Here is a 12,194-nt window from a genome sequence, read left to right as displayed (position 1 = left end):
CCATATATTTATATTTAGAGGTGCCCACGGTTCATAAATCGGCGGTTACGGTTTGGAACCGGCGGTTTCAGTTTTGAAAATTGTTGAACCGGAACTGAACCGCGAGGATGTTTCGCGTTTATGGTTCTAGTTCCAAAACTGTCGATTCCGATTTTGGAAATTGTTGAACCGGAACCGAACTGAGAGGGTGTTTTGTGGTTATGATTCCGGTTCCAAAACCGCCGGTTTCAGTTTTGGTTTCGAACCGGCAGTTTTCCGACAGTTTTTCACGGTTTCGAACCGCCGATTTTCAGCAGTTTTTGGCTGTTCCGTCTTGATTTCACGGTTTTCCTGCGGTTTTTCGCGGTTCCAGCACGGTTTCGGTTGAAAATTTTTGAACCTGAACTGAACCACGGTTCAAAAAATGACGGTTTTGGTTCAAATAAATTCTCACGATTTCGATTCGAAACCGTAACCACCGGTTACGATTCGCGGTTAACTGCCGGAATCGTAAACTGTAACACCCCGACTTTTTCTACCTTTTTATTTGTTCTCGAAAGGACGTCGTTGTGCATCTGAAAATTTTACGCCTTTATTTCTTTTGTCGAGAGAATGATTTTACTAATTGGGCTTAAACAATTATTCCTTTTGCAAGTCCAATGATTTTTCTTGAGGAAGCCTATTATTCTTTTTGAGCCCAATTCTTTTTTCCTTATTTAGAAAAACCTACGAGCTCTTCCTGAATCAACAACCTAAGTAGCCAATAGAAATTAATCGTCAAACTGCCACTCCGTTTCTGTTCCACAAAATCTGGCATGATCTATCATTGACACCTAAAAATCAGAAACTATCTTTATATACTCCATGCTTTCGTCGGGCTCACACACGATAGTATGAGAAAGAGAATTTGCGATGTTAAGAGTGTGATGGATCCCATTCAACCAAATGCAACGGCGGTGAGGCTACTGAACGACGTGCTGGAGGAAGGTGGCGCCGTAATGTGAATCTTAGGGATTCAAGACACATATGTTTGCCCCGGACTTGCTCTTGTAAATATTTCAACAACCCAACAAACCCAACAAGAGATGAAACAATAAAAATGGTGGAAAAGGAAGAGCATGTCGGTGTTATGATTTAGATAAATGCTTGGAACCTATGGACCTTACCTTCTACAAAACAATGAAGACAACCCAAGGCAACTTTCACCAAAGCAAAAATCTAATGGCTCCACAAAACTAGCAACACAAGAACTAGAATTGCATACCTTAACATTCAATCTAAGCCCGACAATAGATTAAAATGCAACCACAAGGGATTTTGGATAAATCTTCAAAAGTTGAAGAGGAGCTCACAATGGAGTCTTTAGTGTTTACAAAATGTTCAAAGCTGAGAATGAAGAAACCCTAAAAGGAGTATTTATACTAAAACAAAGGAAAGAGAAAATAGTCTTCAAAAGCTTTAAAAAAATGACATTTTCGGACAAAATGCCCGGCCGGGCATTTTGGGCCTTGCCCGGGCGTTTTGGGACCTTGCCCGGGCGTTTCCTCTGTCGCCGGGCGTTTTTCTTGCCCGGCCACGGTTAGTTCCTCGGCAGCTCTGCGCGACTTTCGTCAAACGGCCATATCTCTCTCATCCGGACTCCGTTTGGGGTGTGTGAGGTACCCACGCGAAGGTATTTCGACGATGGTGGTCTTGGATCAACATTTGGACACCGTCTTAGTAGGAAGATTGGCGTTTGAACAGACCCCCAGTTCCAATTTGGTGCGTGGTCGAGCCGAATTTGGTGTATTGCTCTCGAGACACTCGGGTCTTCCTTCTGGGCCTCATCTTTGAGTCTTAAGCTTGTTATGAACAGACCTAAGGACTCTAGCATCTTCCTACTCATCTTCCTCGTCCTCTTTTGGTGTACGTCCTTGAGCGGGCTCGATGCATGATGCGTGTCGGTTGGGTTCGCATCATCCCCATTTTCTTGGGAAGGATTTGACCTCAAATCCGGCTTATCTCTTGCAAACTCAAAAGGGCTCAAGTCGGACACGTTGAACATGGGGTGCACCTTGAATTCGCCCGGCAACTCGATGATATAGGCATTGTTGTTGATCCTCTCCTTGACTCGGAATGGGCCACCTCCGCGTGCCGCAAGCTTGGACTTCACCTTGTCCGGGAAACGGATCGCCCAAAAGTTAACCCACACCATGTCTCCCGGGTTGAAGACCACTTCTTTCCGCCCCTTGTTGGCCATCCTCGCATTGTGCTCATTCCTTTTGCTAATGTTCTCTTGGACCTTGACATGGAGGTCCTTCACAAATTGCGCCTTTTGGGCACCATCTACATAACAAACAAAAGAAGAAGGCAAAGCCGACACCGCTAGGTCCATCGGGGTTAGCGGGTTAAATCCATAAACAATTTCAAATGGAGAATGACCGGTAGTAGAGTGCATGGTCCGGTTGTAAGCAAACTCGGCAATGGGTAGGCAAGGTTCCCATGTCTTCCTATTCTCACTAACCAAAGCCCTAAGTAAAGCCCCTAGGGTGCGATTCACCACCTCGGTTTGTCCATCGGTTTGAGGGTGCGCCGTGGTAGAGAATAAAAGTTTGGTTCCTAGTTTAGTCCAAAGAGTCTTCCAAAAGTAGCTTAGGAACTTGACATCCCTATCACTCACTATAGTATGGGGAACCCCATGGATCCTCACCACCTCCCTAAAGAAGAGACCGGCTATGTGTTTAGCATCATTGTTCTTCCTACATGGAATAAAATGAGCCATCTTGGAAAACCTATCCACTACCACAAAGATACTATCATTCCGGGTTTGAGAAGGAGGTAGACCGAGCACAAAGTCCATAGACAAATCTACCCAAGGGTGGGAAGGGGTATTGGGAGTGGGGTATAAAGGCCATAATTGTTGCTCTTAGACTTAGCTTGTCTACACTCAATGCACCCTCCCACAAAACGCCGCACATCTCTCTTCATTTTTGGCCAATAAAAATGCTCAATTAAGATATCATAGGTCTTAGCTACCCCAAAATGACCCATTAATCCCCCAAGGTGGGACTCCCTCACAAGCACTTCCCTCCAAGATCCTTGGGGAATGCACAATCTATTCCCCTTAAACAAGTAACCCTCATGCTTATAAAATTGCTCAAATGATCCCTTTTCACATGCAACAAAGATAGATGCAATATCATTACCATGCTCATAAAGCTCCTTAAAGTGATCAAAAGCAAAGAATTTGGAAGCACAAATAGTAAGCATGTTATTTCTCAACACAAGGGCGTCACTATCATAAATACCACTTTCAAGAAGAAGTAAGGATGGCTTACGAGATAAGGCATCGGCGACCACATTTCCTTCCCCTTTTGTACCGGATGACATATGGGAAAGTCTCCAAGAAGGCACTCCACTTGGCGTGTCTCTTGTCTAACTTGTGTTGACCACCCAAGAATTTGATGGACTCGTGGTCCGTGTGGATAACAAACTCCCTATGCATCAAAAAGTGTTGCCAATTTTCCAAACACCTCACAATAGCATAAAGCTCTTTATCATAAGTGGGATAGTTCAAATGAGTTTGATTGAGTTTTTCCGAAAAATATGCAATAGGTTTCCCTTCTTGCATCAACACTCCCCCAATCCCTACTCCACTAGCATCACATTCAAGCTCAAAAGTTTTATCAAAATTGGGTAATGCAAGTAAAGGTGCATGTGTGAGGTCGTGCTTTAAAGTATTAAAAGCATGCTCTTGTTCCTCTCCCCATTTAAAAACAACATTCTTTTTTACAAGATAGTTCAAAGGGGCGGCTTTGGTTGAGAAGTCCCTCATGAACCTTCTATAGAAACTAGCAAGGCCGTGAAAAGAGCGTATCTCACTAACATTCCTAGGTGTGGGCCACTCCTTTATGACCCTAACCTTTTCGTCATCCACCTTGACACCATCCCTCCCCACAACAAATCCAAGAAAAATAACTTCATCAACACAAAACACACACTTAGGCAATTTAGCATACAACTTGTGTTCTCTCAAAAGCAAAAGTGTTTGCCTAAGATGCCTAGCATGCTCTTCAACATTTGGGCTATATATCAAGATATCATCAAAATAAACCACAACAAATTTTCCTATCAAAGGTCTAAGCACATGGTTCATCAACCTCATAAAAGTAGAAGGAGCATTAGTTAGACCAAAGGGCATAACTAACCACTCATACAACCCAAATTTAGTTTTGAAAGCCGTTTTCCATTCATCACCTTCCTTCATCCTAATTTGATGATATCCACTAGCAAGATCAATTTTTGAGAAACAAGTAGCACCACACAAATCCTCAAGCATGTCATCAAGCCTAGGTATGGGATGCCTATACTTAATGGTGATTTTATTGATGGCCCTACAATCAACACACATTCTCCAAGAGCCATCCTTTTTAGGCACAAGTATAACCGGCACGGCACATGGAGAGAGAGATTCACGGACCAAACCTTTGGCAAGGAGTTCCTCGACTTGCCTTTGCAATTCCTTGGTCTCGTTCGGATTGGCTTTGTAGGCAGCCCGATTTGGTAAAGAAGAACCCGACAAGAAATCCATTTGATGCTCAATTCCCCGAATTGGAGGAAGCTCGTTGGGGAGCTCACTTGGAAACACATCCTCGAACTCCTGCAAAACAACTTTAACAATATCCGGGACAAGCTCAAGGTTAGTGTTAGTCAAGCAAATCCGCCTTGGAATGGCGAGTAGCAATGGAGAGTGGCTTTGAAGTGCCCACCCAAGTTCGGATTTAGTGGCTAGGAGACACTCTTTTCTCTCACGGGGTTTTTGGGTGTCACTCTTGTTGGATTTGGATTTACTCTCACCACCCCCACACTCACTTGGCTTTTTTCTTTCACTCTCATGCCTTTTTTCTTTCTCTCGCTCTCTACTCAAGTGTTTATGGGCTTCTATGATGTCACTAGGGGAAAAGGGCTTTAAACGGATCCTCTTCCCATGGGACACATAAGAGTATTCATTTGTTTACCCGTCCTTTGACACCTTGTTGTCATATTCCCAAGGCCTACCAAGAAGTAAGTGGCAAGCGGACATGGGAATAACATCACAAAGTACCTTCTCCTCAAATTCCCTAATCTTCAATGGTACTTGGACTTGGGCCGATACCTTGAGATCCCCACTTTCACCCAACCATTGGAGTCGGTATGGGTTTGGGTGCCTCGTCACCGGCAATTGCAACTTTGCAACCAACCTTTCGCTCACCACGTTGGTGCAACTTCCTCCATCAATAATCACAAGACAAGTTTTGGATTGAACTTTACACTTCATATGGAAGATATTGGAACGTTGCTCTACACATTCATCTTGCTTTGGTTGGGCACTTAACGTGCGGAGGACCACAAGATTGGTCACCCTTTCGGTCAACTCGTCTTCACTAGATAACCCAATATTTGTGTTTGGGCAAGACTCACCCCCTTCTTCCTCATCCGCCTCATCTTCATCCTCACTATAGATTTGGCCGTCCGCCCCAATTACCATAACTCGTTGATTGATGCATTCCCTAGCATAGTGGTCAAATCCCTTACATTTGAAGCATTGAGTTCTTCTTTCACCGGTTTGTGGGGTCCCTTTGGTCGGTGGAGGGGCCGTTAGTGCTTTCATTGGAGTTTTTGGCAAAGTGCTAGGAGTGGTGGGTGCCTCTCCCTTCCTTTGAGGTGTACTCCACTTGCTTCCTCCTCCTCCACCCGAAGTAGAAGTAAAGGTCGCCTTCCCCTTGCTCACGGATTTCTCCTTGCCTTGCCGCTCAAACGTCTCGGCGAACCCGAGAACCTCATCCATGGTCAAACCTCTCATGGCTTCAACTTGGACCTTGTGCTTGAGGTGCACATTAAGCCCGTGGATGAAGCGGTCTTGGGTAACCTCTTCGCTCTCCTCGATCCCAACTCTCCCCTTGAGTGCTATCAACTCATAATAGTACTCCATGACACTCTTACTCCCTTGCTTCAAGTCTTGTAGCTCTCCCCTCAACTTATGATAGTAGGATCGAGGCACGAATGTACTCCTCATTAGATCGTTCAACTCGACCCATGTTCTCATCTCCCCTCGCCCTGCGGCCCTTCTTTGCCTCATAAGGCCGGACAATCAAGTGTTGGCATGTCTCGAAACGCGGTAATAGCTAACTTGACCTTATCCACCTCCGAGTAGTTGTCGGGTTCAAACTTTCCATGGAACTCAGGAATAGTGTGCTTGAAGTTCTTTGAAGGGTCATCATATCTTGGCCCCTCTCCTTCGTACTCTTCATGATGGTTTCTTCTAGGCACTCCATTGAATCTATGGTTACCACGGCCTCCTCCTCTTCCATTTTGGTTTCGGAAAGACCTCCGTCTCCAATATTCTTCGTCGGTATATTCGTGATGACTCGGATAATGAGAATACCCGGCTTCACTCTCTCCGGTAAGACTTCGGTAACTTCCATTCCCCGCCCCGGCTCGGTGTGTAAGTGGTAATGAGGTGGAGTGGTGTTCCACCCTATCCCGCAATATAGCCACATCCTCATGTAGGACGGTGAATTCCCCTTGCACGGCGTTGATGTCGCCTTGCATCTCATTCACTATCCGATCAACTCCGTCCACCTTATCCAAGAGCATTGTGAGTAGCTCCTTTATAGATCCCTCGGATGACGACGCGAGGACCAGCACATCATCTCCTATAGGCGAGTTTTGCCTAGAGGCTCCATTTCTAGTGGTCGGTGGCATGTTGAGTACCTACAAAACAAATTTTGCAAAGACTAGGGACAAGTCCCTTTTGTTAGTAACACAAAAAACGCACACACCCGAGAATGGAGGTTTTAGTGAGGAGCTCACTTCCCACAATGTAAATCCCCTTTTCCCAAAACTCACGCCCAATGTCACTCGGAAGGCTTAGAAATTTTGGGGGCTAGGATACTCTCCCTCACTTGCTCTCAAGATGTTAATCCACAAGGGTAGCACAATTTAACAAACAAGATATGCAACTAGCCAAGTAATTACTAGTTCTAGAAGCCACAAGATATAGTGAAAGCAAGGTGCTAAGCCAATGAGACAATTCAACAAACACTTTGTGTGCACGATTTCAACCCACAACAATAGACCAAACAATTGATGTAATATTGGCCTAAGACTTTGTAACAAACAAATTGATACACCCAATAACACATCTATCAACTTATGACTAAAGCCCAAAGGTAGAACTTGAGATATCTCTTTTTTTTTCTTTTTTTTTCTTTTTTTTTTCTAACAATTACAAGAACAAGAACCAATGGCTTTTGATACCAAATAATGTGAATCTTAGGGATTCAAGACACATATGTTTGCCTCGGACTTGCTCTTGTAAATATTTCAACAACCCAACAAACCCAACAAGAAATGAAACAATAAAAATGGTGGAAAAGGAAGAGGATGAAGGTGTTATGATTTAGATAAATGCTTGGAACCTATGGACCTTCTACAAAACAATGAAGACAACCCAAGGCAACTTTCACCAAAGCAAAAATCTAATGGCTCCACAAAACTAGCAACACAAGAACTAGAATTGCATACCTTAACATTCAATCTAAGCCCGACAATAGATTAAAATGCAACCACAAGGGATTTTGGATAAATCTTCAAAAGTTGAAGAGGAGCTCACAATGGAGTCTTTAGTGTTTACAAAATGTTCAAAGCTGAGAATGAAGAAACCCTAAAAGGAGTATTTATACTAAAACAAAGGAAAGAGAAAATAGTCTTCAAAAGCTTTAAAAAAATGACATTTTCGGACAAAATGCCCGGCCGGGCATTTTGGGCCTTGCCCGGGCGTTTTGGGACCTTGTCCGGGCGTTTTTCTTGTCGGCCGGGCGTTTTTCGCCCGGCCACGGTTAGTTCCTCGGCAGCTCTGCGCGACTTTCGTCAAACGGCCATATCTCTCTCATCCGGACTCCGTTTGGGGTGTGTGAGGTACCCACGCGAAGGTATTTCGACGATGGTGGTCTTGGATCAGCATTTGGACACCGTCTTAGTAGGAAGATTGGCGTTTGAACAGACCCCCAGTTCTGATTTAGTGCGGGGTCGAGCCGAATTTGGTGTATTGCTCTCGAGACACTCGGGTCTTCCTTCTGGGCCTCATCTTTGAGTCTTAAGCTTGTTATGAACAGACCTAAGGACTCTAGCATCTTCCTACTCATCTTCCTCGTCCTCTTTTGGTGTACGTCCTTGAGCGGGCTCGATGCATGATGCGTGTCGGTTAGGTTCGCATCATGCCGGCTGGGTGCTGGCAGCAGCGACCACGTCTGCACGGCAGCACGATCTGCAACGAGTTTCGGAATCAAGAGCAGCAGCAGCTCCTGCTGCATCGCGGCATTGGCGGCGGTGGTGCTGTGTTTTGCCGGCGAACACCAGCGAAGTAGAAGAGATAGATCCGAGAAGTTTTCAAGTATCAATGGAGAAAGCGACGTAAACAGCGGCGGTACCGATTGCCGCTGAAGTAGGAGGGAGAAGGCGAACGACGACGAGCTGACTAGGAGAATGGCGGCGAGTTAGAAAGAGAAGTGACGAGATTGAGAGGGAGGCCGAGAACGGAGGGATTGAGAGAGAGAAAGGTGTTGGACTGAATTTGTGAGAGTGAATTCGATAGAGAGGGAGTTGCAGGCAATGCAAAATAGCGTGAGAGAAAAGAGGGGAAATGGAGTTCATTTTTTTGGATTGATTCCATGAAGCAGAGAAGAGTCCCCCACCGATTTTGGGTTGGGAGTATGATTTAGATGCTGCTGACTTTCCGACTACGGCTCGATTGTAGAGCTTGAATCAACGGGCGACGGCAGCGTTGGCAGAGAGCAGAGTGAGATGGATTCGGTGATACTTAGATTTCGGGCAGATACTGCAGCGAATTGCAGCGGCGATGAGAGAAGAAGATAGGCGGAGAGCTGAGCCTTCGAGCTCGCCGCACTAGAGCAGCGACGGAGAAGAGAAAGGGAGATGGAGGACCGAGAGGCGTGAAGAAGGGAAGCGAGCAGGCTGAGAAGGAAATTAAGAGGGAGAGAAGCAACAAGCTCTCTGATTTGAAATTTTCGAATTTATGTTGGGGCCGATTAATTCAAGCTCGGGCTACTCCAATTATAAATGAAAGAGAGGAGAAGCATGACTCAAGGAAGGATTTTCTCCATGAGCGAAGTAAGATCGAAAAGGAGAAAATGAATGAGGTGGACTTTCAAACTAAATACTTTCAAGAGCTTTAGTTTTAATATATCGATTCGAGCATCATTTTATGTGACGAAATCCCTTTTAACTGAGACTGCAATTATTATTTTATTCCATGATGAGGTGATATATGTGTTAAAGTGCAAGTGATGTTATGTGATATATGTGTTGATTTATTGAGTGATATTGTTAATAGTTCAACTTGTTGATGTGATGTGAGATGATGCTCGATCTTGACAGAAAATGATTTAAGTTTCAAATACGTTTTATGAGAAAAATGGAGTTTTGCAAAGGATATGTCATGCCATTTTTTGTTTTGAGAAATGCCTATCTGTTTGTTTAGCAAGGGAGTTGTCCCTACTAGACCTATTGAAATCGAATTCGGGTCTAACTAGGGAGTGAGTCCCTACTCAGGCTAGTGTACACCATTGGGGATTGTGAGCCGTCTTTTGGGTCCGGCGATCCAGTGATCGAGTTTATGGCCATATTCTCGTTTCACATGTTGTTGAGGTTGTTGATGTTGAGATTATTGAGGTTGTTGAGATGATGATGTTGATGATAGCTTAGTGAAGAGTGAGTCCCTACTATGAGTTTAATCGAATTCGGGTCCTAGAAAGGGTGCGTCCCTACTCGGACTAGTGTACACGATGACTGTGAGTCATCGAATGGGTTGGCCAGTTTTTGTGCTCGTGGAAAGTGGCCACCTTACACGGCACCCTGAAGAACGGATATGACAATTTCTTAAATAACTCAAGGAAAAATGGTTGTGTTTTGAAATGATGAGAAAAAGGATTTGAGGATGAGTTGAAAGTTTGTGCTTGAAATGATTTTAGTGTTTTCTCGGCATTTTAAAGTAAAACCCGAGATTCACTCAATGGCGGCATGACATAACTGTTTTTATAAAATTGTTTTGGCATTTGTTCACTGAGTACATCAAGTACTCAGCCCTACATGTGTTTTTCCTATGTGCAGGTTGAACTGTGACGAGCGCGGTGGGTGTTGAGTATAAAAGTGAAGAATGTCTATCAAATGTTCAGAATACGTTGTGTCTTCATACACAGCAGTATTCTACTCTCGAAATGCTTCCGCTGAATGTTGTTTCTTTTGAGATAATGTATAAGTTGAGATAATATCATTTTGAGTTGTTGATTGTCGAAATGATACTCTGATTTTATTCGAGCTACTTCTATTGAGCTTTGGTCGAGTTTTGTTGTTTCCCCCTTTCTTGCCCGCTTCTTTAATCCTCCCCTAGTTGCGATCAACCGTGTTTTCTATCCTTGAAAATGCGGGCGTGACATAAACCTTGGGCACGTCTAAGTATAGGGTTTACTAGTTAACTGCGTGAAATAATCTTTATATTGCATTCTCAAATGCTCCCTCCGTCCCCCATTAAGAGTAACACTTTGATCGGGCACGAGTTTTAAGAAATGTAAAGAAAAATTGGTTGAAAAAATTAGAAGAATATGAGACTCATTTTTATATTGGTTTTATAATAAAATGTGAGTGAAATGAGTTAGTGGAATGTGAGACCTACTTACCAATTATGGTAAAAATAAAGTGCTACTTTTAATTGAGGACGGACCAAAATAGAAATTAGTAACTCTTATTCGGGGACGGAGGGAGTATTCGGTAATAAGAATGGGGAGACAACCGTCATTCGTTAATATTATTGGGACTTGAGAGAGACCTTTTTCGATCTTACAAATTGGGATATTGAAAAGAGTTCACCTACGAGGCTACAACCCTTTCCAATGGAACTCTAAAATCCAAAATATAGTGTAGATAAAAGATTAGTTCCAATGTTATTCCAAAATCATCATTTTTAGATTTTTGAGCATAATATTCTTATTTTTGAGTTTACACTAAAATAAATTTAAATCATTTTTTCAAATTTTATGATCATCAAAAATACATTATATATGTAGATAAAAAATACCGTATTCTTTTATATTTGAGTTTAGTGTAACTAATTTAAGTAAAATCACTATTTAATAGTATGACATTTATACTAAAATGAATTTGAGTTTGGTATAAACGATGGAATATGCTCAAAAGAAAGATTGTCACATGATATACTCGATATTCAAGTATCATTTTATTTTTATTTTTTTTATTTAAAAAAAAAAAATCTTAGATCGATGCTACTTGAGCTAAGGATTTAAGTTTAACCCATAGAAATAAAACTATCAGAACGAGATAATAGGTGGAGCCAAAAAATAATTGAGACTCCATCCCTCTATTTCTCTCCCTAAAAATTATAAGCATATAATTATTGTTTTTGGAATTTGAATATTCATAAAAATTGAAAATAACTTAATTTATATATTGGTAATAATTATTGTTTCTGCGCTTAGGAATTGCGGTGAATTCGTCACTAATTTTAAAAAATGTAAAGGAAAATGGATGAAAAAGATATTGGAATGTGAGTTATGATTTGATACATTAGTTTTATAATACTCCCTCTGTCCCAAAGAATATGCACTTTGGGTTCTACATGAGTTTTAATGTAAAATGAGTTAGTGGAATGTGAAATATATTTACCATTTATATTAAAGTAAATCAAGGCTCCTAATTGTGGACAAGTTGAAATAGCAAATTGGAACTCCTAATTGCGAACATAGAGAGTATTATAAATATACTGCATAATTATCAATATCATTATTTGTAATAAAAGTGTTATCTTCTCCCTTCGTCAGTACTTAGGAGTCCAATTTTCTCATTTTAGTTCATCCATAAATAAGAGTTCCGATTCATTTTTACTACGAATGACACTAGAGTATCATATTCTACTCACATTTCATTTAAAATTTTTACTAAATAATACAAATAAGACTCATATTCCACTAACTTTTTTCTATTAATTTATTTTTATATATTTTAAGTTTCGTTCGAAAAAGAAAAGAGATTTATAATAATGGATGGAGGTAGTAGTTATTTCAAATCTGAAAAAAATAACTCAAAAATTCCCCGTTCATCATATGAGGGTAACCTAGTCTTAATAATTTAACTTGTAAAAGTCGTTCGTGCATCTAAAATCG

At 42.0% G+C, this 12,194-nt stretch overlaps 1 pseudogene; it reads right to left on the bottom strand.

Moving 5' to 3' along the window:
• Positions 1-1,558: 1,558 nt before the first annotated feature.
• On the bottom strand, positions 1,559-6,043 carry LOC125206278 (annotated as a pseudogene).
• Positions 6,044-12,194: the final 6,151 nt, after the last annotated feature.

The sequence above is a fragment of the Salvia hispanica genome, chromosome 2 (genome assembly GCF_023119035.1).
Source record: "Salvia hispanica cultivar TCC Black 2014 chromosome 2, UniMelb_Shisp_WGS_1.0, whole genome shotgun sequence".
Lineage (NCBI taxonomy): Eukaryota > Viridiplantae > Streptophyta > Magnoliopsida > Lamiales > Lamiaceae > Salvia > Salvia hispanica.
This window is presented reverse-complemented; position numbering and strand designations above follow the sequence as displayed.